This window comes from Canis lupus, chromosome 13, assembly GCF_048164855.1.
Source record: "Canis lupus baileyi chromosome 13, mCanLup2.hap1, whole genome shotgun sequence".
Taxonomy (NCBI): domain Eukaryota; kingdom Metazoa; phylum Chordata; class Mammalia; order Carnivora; family Canidae; genus Canis; species Canis lupus.
The window spans coordinates 62,299,898-62,308,718 of record NC_132850.1 but is presented as its reverse complement, the minus strand read 5'-3'; the positions used below and the strand labels follow the sequence as shown (position 1 = coordinate 62,308,718).

At 41.3% G+C, this 8,821-nt stretch overlaps 1 pseudogene; it reads left to right on the top strand.

The window, feature by feature from the left end:
• Positions 1-8,821, top strand: part of LOC140603180 (tripartite motif-containing protein 60-like) — a 213,277-nt pseudogene that overhangs the window by 59,706 nt on the left and 144,750 nt on the right.

The window sequence follows — 8,821 nt, the reverse complement described above, 5'->3', positions numbered from 1 at the left end:
GGCCGGGCGGTGCAGCGGGAGGTCCCCGCGGGAGCGAGCTCCGGGGCAGCGGGCTGGGCGGGGCAGCGGGAGGTCCCCGCGGGATCGAGCTCCGGGGCAGCGGGCTGGGCGGTGCAGCGGGAGGTCCCCGCGGGGGCGAGCTCCGGGGCAGCGGGCCGGGCGGTGCAGCGGGCGGCGCAGCCTCACAGTCCGCGCGGGCTCCGGGGAGGTTAATGATCACCTCCCCCGAGGCTACTGGGCTGCGGCGGAGCCTCCCGCCCCCCCTTTATTTCCATAAGCAAATACCGGTGAGCGAAAGCGGGGGCTGAGCCTGGGGGAGGGAGCCCGCAACTCCACCTGGACGCGGAGAGATGTGTGGACCCAGGCAGGCTCCCCCCGCCCCCCCTTTGCATCTGCTGAAACTGGGCTTTGCCATATTGATCCCACGAGCGGAAACCAATCGAAATGACAGGAAGTCTCTCTTTTGTCCTTTTCCGAAGGAACTCTGGCCGAAAGGCTTTCTCCCTCCCAGACCCGCTGCCAAGGGGTGCTTCTTCGCTCCCAGTCGCTAAATTGCCTCCTGTGTGCGGCTTTCTATCAATCAGCATTCCTGAGGTTTGAGAATGTTCTGAAATAAATCTGAAAAAAATGTTTATCTTTTGACTTCGCAAAGTGCGATTTAAAAAGTAACGGGGATCGCTTCCATCTGCAATACCATCCAGGAGTTTTTTAAAAGGAGGTTTAGGGAAGCCACAAACTCATGAAATCTGTGTTCTGTTTAGAAAATGTATATGTGGTGGGACAGCAGCCTAACGCATCTCGGACACAGAAACGAGACATGGGGAAAACAAGTCCTCCGATCACCTCCTGCTGAATTCAGAAGACCCAGGAACCGTCTAGTATTGTCTCTGCACACATGCCCTGAGATCTTCTGAAGCATTTTCTTGCCAGGGGGTAGCTGTTGCAAATGGAAATCACTGTCCTCACTAACGGAAAGAATAGTATAGATACACTCTGGGGTGCAAGTACAGCCAAACTACCAAATCTAAAGCCTGGGCAACTTGTTCCCAGTGGCCAGGCATTCTAGTGCATTTTCCTTCTCTAGGTCCAGATGCATAATCTTGGGCTTCCAGAGATTTGAAATTAATGCATGATTTGTCCTACAAGTCAAGTCACTCTGTAAAATTCCCTGCCTGCCTAATTATCATGCACTTTATAACAGGCAATAGCATACAGAAATTCTTCAAGTCACTTAAAATCCAAAGACTATTTGCCCATCTGATGACTGGAAACATAACATTAAAGGGTACTGCATTCCTGTGCTACATTTGTACATCGCTTTGCAAAATCAGTGAAATACAAGAGTTTGGACTCACGATATAAAAATGCATCAGGGAGTCTGGCTGGCTCAGTTGGAAGAGCTGCAACTCTTGATCTTGGGGTCATGAGTTCAAGCCACCCCACTGGGGATTACTTGAAAATAAACTTTAAAAAGTAGTAAAAGATAAAAGTGCATCATGAGTAGCAAAGGGTTTGTTCAAGTTGTCACTTCCCCTTCAAAATTCTCAGTAGAGCATATTGGAAAACAGCAAGCTAACAAAATTGAGTGTTAAACAAAACAACAGGAGACCAATATAGATTTTGACAATATAACTTCAACTTTACGGCACCTGGGTGGCACAGCAGTTGAGCATCTGCCTTTGGCTCGTGTCATAATCCTGGGGTCCTGGAATCAAGTCCCCCTTGGGCTCCCTGCATGGAGCCTGCTTCTCCCTCTGCCTGTGTCTCTGCACCCCCTCTCTGTGTCTCTCATGAATAAATAAATAAAATCTTTTTAAAAAGGAAGAAAAAAACCTTCAACTTTAAGTATATTCAAAGGAATAATAGTTTTCTTTAGGATAAAATAGTGACTACCACAGACTGCATATATCAATTAAAATTTTTTATATTTCATTACCAGATGATAAACAACGAACTCCTAGAATATGGCCAATAAAAGCCAAGCACTGTGGAAGATATATGACATCTCCACTGATCAGGATACAGTGAAGTGTTGTATTTGTCATATAACTACTTTGGGGCACCTGGCTGGTTCACCCCATAGAGCATGCGACTCTTAATCTCAGGGTTGTTAAGGTCAAGCCCCATGTTGGGTGTAGAGATAACTTTTAAAAAAAGTCTGTCGTATAACTACTTTGAAGATCAATTTTCTCATTTCAAAAAATTGATACAAAATACTAGGTTTTCCACTTGTAAGAGTTATAAGATAATGTAGAACATTTATAAAACTTAAGATATTGCTTATTTATATATTTAAATAGTATTCTTTCCAAAACAACTTAAGGAAGAAGATGATGGTAATAGTTATTATATTTAAGCAGTTGTTTTGGGGAATGCAATAATAAAGTGTTATAAAGGTGATGGGCAAAATGAAATGCTAGACATTGAAGAATAATGACGTGGGATCCAGCATTTCTATGGAATGCGGGTCACCAGTGGTGGTAAATCATTCATATTGAACAACCAGACTGAAGAAATCTCAGTAGCAAAATGATTAGTGAAAACAATGCAAGTGGCCCTGCAAACAGTGCTTGTAGCCAGCTCCTAGTTGAAAAGGATGAATCATCTTTGTTTCTGTGAACAGAAACCCCCACTTTACCACCCCCTATAGCACAGGTCAGGTTCCTATGAGTGAGCCAAGCCCTGCCCTTCTGGGCCAGGTACCAGGCTAAGTGCATTGCTTACATTACTTCACTTAATCCTCCTTCCAACACTCTGAAGTACTCCTCCCTGTTTATTAGATGAGAAAATTATCAACTAAAGAGGGTGTGGTCTCCAAGGCTATGCCACTGGGAAGAGGAAGAAATGGAATTCAAATTTCATGAACTGAACTCTCAACCATTTTGCTTTCTTCCCCTCTAAGGCCCAAATCCTAGTTCTTATGATAATGGCCTCCTGAAGACATCACAAATAAATTAGGAACATACTTCTTGTACTGGATTGAATAGTGCCCTTCCTCCCCGAATTCATGTCAGCCTAGAACCTCAGAATGTGACCATGTTTGGAAAGAGGGTCTTTGCACATGTAAGTAGTTAAGATTGAGATCATACTGGAGTAGCTGGGCCCTAAATCCAAAAGACTGATGTCCTTATAAGAAAAAGGAAGAGAGGGCACCTAGGTGGCTCAGCCGATTAAGCGTCTGCCTTGAGCTCAGGTCATGATCCCAGGGCCCGGGGATCCAGTCCTGTATGGTACTCTCTCATCGGTGGGGCCTGCTTCTCCCTCTGCCCCTGCTCATGCGCTCTCTTTCTCAAATAAATAAAATCTAAAAAGAAAAAAGGAAAAGAAGGAGAGACACAGGACACACAGGGACAAGGCCATGTTGCAGCAGAGGCAGAGATTGGATGTATGCTGCTATAAGCCTAGGAACACCAAGGATTGCCAGCAACCACCAAAAGTTAGGAGAGGCATAGAACATATTCTGCTTATTAGCTTTTATCTAATATAATTTAACTTTTTTTTTTTTTTTTTTTTAAAAAAAGATGTTATTTATTTATTCATGAGAGACACACAGAGAGGCAGAGAGGCAGAGGGAGGAGAAGCAAGCTCCATGCAAGGAACCTGATGCGGGACTTGAGGATCACGCCCTGAGCTAAAGGCAGACACTCAACCACTGAGCCACCCAGGCGTCCCTAATTTAACTTTTAAAAATAAATTAATTAAGTCTCCTCTATAAGCATTTTCTGATTCCTGCCAACTGAAAGTGATTTCAGTTCTCTTCGAGGGATCTGGAAAATTTCATTTAGTTATCATAGCCTTTTCACCACTGCAGCACTTAATGTCTCCCTATGGGCCATAGTACATTCATCCTGGTCTGACAGTTTCTTGAGGACATACGAATGCCTACAGAAATAAAAACTCCCTGAATGGAAAGACTTGTTCTTTTACTTTTTGATGTCTTCTCCAGAACCTAGAAATATTAAATATAGAAGCCATGAGATATTAAAAAATAAAGGGTTGAGAATTTAAAACCAGTATGGCTCCAGAGTGAATATTGGAATAAAGAATTGGAAATGTGAAAAATATACACCTGGAAAAGGTAAAAAGGAAAAAGAAATGAAACAAGTTCAGGAATTAATTAGAGCATTACTAGAATGGCAGTTTATGGAGATTGATCCAGATAAAGATAGAACAAGGTGTCTTTAAAGTCTGAAAAGGTGTGTTCTGTAACTAAGCTCTATGATCTGTGATAGACCTAATCTATAGAGTGTTAACTCCATGATGGCAGGAAATTTTACGTTTTTCTTCATTGCTGTATGTTCATTATATAACGTACTGGTTTGGGTTTCTTTTCTTTTCTTTTTCTTTCTTTCTTTCTTTCTTTCTTTCTTTCTTCCTTCCTTCCTTCCTTCCTTCCTTCCTTCCTTCCTTCCTTCCTTCCTTTTCTTTTCTTTTCCTTTTTCTTTTTTTTTTCTTTTCTTTTCTTCTTTTCTTTTCTTTTCTTTTCTTTTCTTTTCTTTCTTTTCTTTTCTTTTTTTTCTTTCTTTTTTAAAGTAGGCTCCACACCCAATATGGGGTTTGAACTTCCCACCCAAGGATCAAGAGTTGCATATTCTGCTGTGAGCCAGCCAGATGCCCCATAAAACTTATCGTTAAATAAATGAATTAGTAAAATTGCACTCTATATAGTAAGGCAGATTTTTTTTTTTAAAGACTTTATTTGAGAGAGAGAGAGAGAGAAAACATGAGAAAAAAAAACCAAGGGGCAGAGGGAGAAGACTCCCTGCTGAGCAGGAAGCCTGATGTGGGGCCAGATCCCAGGACCTGAGATCATGACCTGAACTAAAGGTAGATGCATAACTGACTGAGCCACAGAGGTGCCCCAAGCAGATCTTAATAGTGTCAGAATCGGCTCTTGATTCCTGGTTAAGCACCTGCCTCTCTTTGCGGTGGGATTAACTCCTGCCCATGGATGGAAACATTTAAAACTGATCCTGATGGAGACAGACTACGGCTTTGTTGAGAGTCTGTCTTCGCAAGAGTGTTTTCTATTGGATTCCTGTTTGCTCAGATGGTGTTGACTACCTTCTCCTAATACCTTGCCTAGATTTCAGCTATCTGCCCTCAGCCTTCTTTCATCCTGGTTTTCCATCTCTATGCTTTCTGATTCTTGCTGGATTTTGGACCAGCAAGATTGACCTCTGGTTTTGGTATACATTTTTCTTTTGGCCCTAGGTTCCATTTTGATCACTTCTGGGTCTAGATCAATCCCACCACACTTTTTGTTTTCATTCCCTACATTTGTTTTCCTGGGCCTCCCTGAATTATTTACTGCCATTCTTGGACCCCAAATTAACAGTGAAGAGGAGTTAACAACCAAAACTGTAGAAAAACAAAATTATAGTAAATAAAAAATTTTTCTTTTTAAAAATTTGTGTGACCAAAATTGGCATTCTCCCTACTTAGAGGAAATAGTGAATTAGACATGTTGAAAATATCAAATGTATAAAATTAGAATATTGAGTGTGGTAAAACATGTATTCAGTACAATGCTCACTCAAACATTTTCCCAGGATCTTCTTGGGCATATGTGCTGGTTGAAAAAACATTACTGATCATAAATGCTGCATCAAGCTAGTATCTGGGCCAAAATACATATTTTCACAAGAAACCATAAATCCAAAAAAAAAAAAAAAACCAACACAAAAACAAAAAACCACACACACTTTTGAGAATATAGATATCTTCCTAACCCTCATATGCCTGGCAAACCAGAAAAAAGTAATATGGTCATGGATGTAGTAGACTCTCAGTTATATCATGCACAAAAAAAGTAATAGAGGTGGCAATATATCTGGAACATACAGATAGCCCCCTGCATTATTATGGTGATTCTTATTTATTGGGTTAAAGTGATTGACCAACTGACATCAAGACTTTTGTTATCATGGCACATTAAAAGGGATATTGGTGATCTTTACGTATTTTTCTAATGAAAATAAATTAGGTAAAAATTATTCAATTGACATAGAAGAGGTCCCACTTAGTATTTCTCTCTTTTTTAAAAAAAATAAGTGAGGGGCTCCTGGGTGGCTCAGTGGGTTGATTGTCTGACTTCGGCTCAGGTCATGAACCTCAGGGGTCCTGGGATGGAGCCTGTCATCAGGCTCCACACTCAGAGGGAAGTCTACTTCTCCCTCTCCTTCTGTTCCTTCCTCCTCCTGCTCTCTCTCACAAATAAATAAATAAAATCTTTAAAAAAAATAACTGATACATTTTGGGTTTACCTTCTCTACCTCTACTTTTAACGTTGCTTATATGCTCATTCTGATCAAAAACATCTCAGGAATTCTCGTAACATATCCAAGTAACTCCTAAGCAACGATTACTGTTTATTGGATGCATTATATATAATATAAAACTGCTAGTAAACCTTGTGTTAGAATTCTTTAAGAATGTATTAAGACTTTGGGATCCCTGGGTGGCGCAGCGGTTTGGCGCCTGCCTTTGGCCCAGGGCGCGATCCTGGAGACCCGGGATCGAATCCCACGTCGGGCTCCCGGTGCATGGAGCCTGCTTCTCCCTCTGCCTGTGTCTCTGCCTCTCTCTCTCTTTCTGTGTGTGTGTGTGTGACTATCATAAATAAATAAATAATTTAAAAAAAAAAGAATGTATTAAGACTTTGAAATTATAGAATTTTGAGTTTTTTGAATCATAAAGCTTGAGTGGTCTAGAGTGCAACATTAAACCAACAGATTAGAAACTTGGCTTGTGATCATTTTGTTCATCACTGAAAGTGAAGGTAGTTTGGTGTCGTGGAAATAGCATGACTTTGGGAGTCAGGCAAATTGAAGTTTTTAGCCTGGTTCCTGTCACTAAGTCATGTGGTTTTGGCCAAGTTATTTTGTCAGATCCTTCGTTTAGAATGTGAGCTATTTAGACTTTAAATTTACAGAATCTGGGATGCCGGGTGGCTCAGCGTTTAGCGCCTGCCTTTGGCCCAGGGCGTGATCCTGGAGTGTCGGGATTGGGTCCCACGTCGGGCTCCCTGCCTGGAACCTGCTTCTCCCTCTGCCTGTGTCTCTTCCTCTTCCTCTGTGTCTCTCATGAATAAATAAATAAAATATTAAAAAATAAATAAATTTACAGAATCTTAAATTCTCCAAAACCATAGTTTTGGGCTCCACTTTAATTTCCTTTGGCTGAAAATTTAAGAGGGTTAACAAATTTATTCAATAAATATGAAATGAACTACTTCATATATGCAGAGATTTTGCTGCAGTTTATGAAAAAGGAAGATGTAAGCCCAAAGCATCTGTGACTCACAACAGTAGGGTGGTATCATGCTGATTGATGTGTGGTTGACAAAGTCCAGAATATTTTGTTGATCAATTTCCAAGTGTTTTATCCTTTCAACCTGACCCTTATTTCACTCCCTAGTAGCATACCACAAAATATCATTTCTCTTTCTCAGAGAATCAGTCCAATTAACATTATCCCAGGATACTCAGCCCAGTTGTCTAGCCGTGCCACACTTTGCCTGACTGTTTGCCCGATAACTAGTGCAGGATAATTTCCAACTCTCTCCTTTCTACAGGGAGTGCCCCCAGGGGCTATTTGATAAGAATGTTGGGTACAGTTCTCTGTCAGACCTCTTGACACGGCTGGAATGGGTATGTTATTGTTTATTATTATGTTGTGACTTCTGCGTTCCCCAAACTTGGCACCTGAACTGGAAATGTCTGTGATCTGTTAGTTACTCAGTTACTGTGACTGCTTTAGATTTGCTGAGCCCATTTCCCACACACACACTGATACTTAAACCAGTTTATGTGCTTTTAAAGTCTGATAAAAGTCCTAGAAATAGATCTAGGAGGAATGTTAGATATGAAATCCGAAAGAAAGAAAGAAAGAAAAGAAAGAAAGAAAGAAAGAAAGAAAGAAAGAAAGAAAGAAGGAAGAGAAAGAAAGAAAGAAGAAAGAAAGAGAAAGAAAGAAAAAGAAAAAGAAAGAAAGAAAGAAAGAAAGAAAGAAAGAAAGAAAGAAAAAGAGAGAGAAAGAAATGAAGCCCATTCTGCTTTGATACTATCAATGAGAAAACTGGCATCAATGGCTTGCTGAAAGCTGAGGCAAGTTAGTAATAGAACAAATGTGCCCTCGCTACAATTCAAGCAAGGATCTTGGGCAGCCTGGGTGGCTCAGCGGTTTAGTGCTGCCTTCAGCCCGGGGTGTGATTCTGGAGACCTGGGATCAAGTCCCACATTGGGCTCCCTGCATGGAGCCTGTTTCTCCCTGCCTGTGTCTCTGCCTCTCTCTCTCTCATGAATAAATAAATAAAATCTTAAAAAAAAAACAAAGATATTTAATGGGAATGATCCTTGCTGTCTCACCTGCTATATGCCAAGCATTGTAGTAACTTTACTAGAATTAACGGATTTAATCTTCGCAACAATCCTCTTCTGCTTGTTTTGCAAATTGGGCAGCGTAGATATAGAGAAATGAGATAGTTTTCCAAGGTTACACGGAGAGTCAGCAACAGATCTAGGTTTTGAATCCCGACAGTGAAAGCCCAGAGTTACAGTTATGGGTTGCTCGCTACCTCTCTCTCCACGGATGCAGGAGTAAAACAATCCTTATCATATATTAAACTTGGTGGAGTTTCCCTTAGTATTTACAGTGGAAATAATTTTGTATTTTCTTATTTTAAAGATTTTATTTATTTGATGCAGAGTGAGAGGGGCATGGGGAGAGAGAGAACAAGCACAGGCAGGGAGAGTGGCAGAGGGAGAGGGAGAAGCAGACTCCCCTGCTAAGCAGGGAGCCCAATGCAGGGCTCATCCTA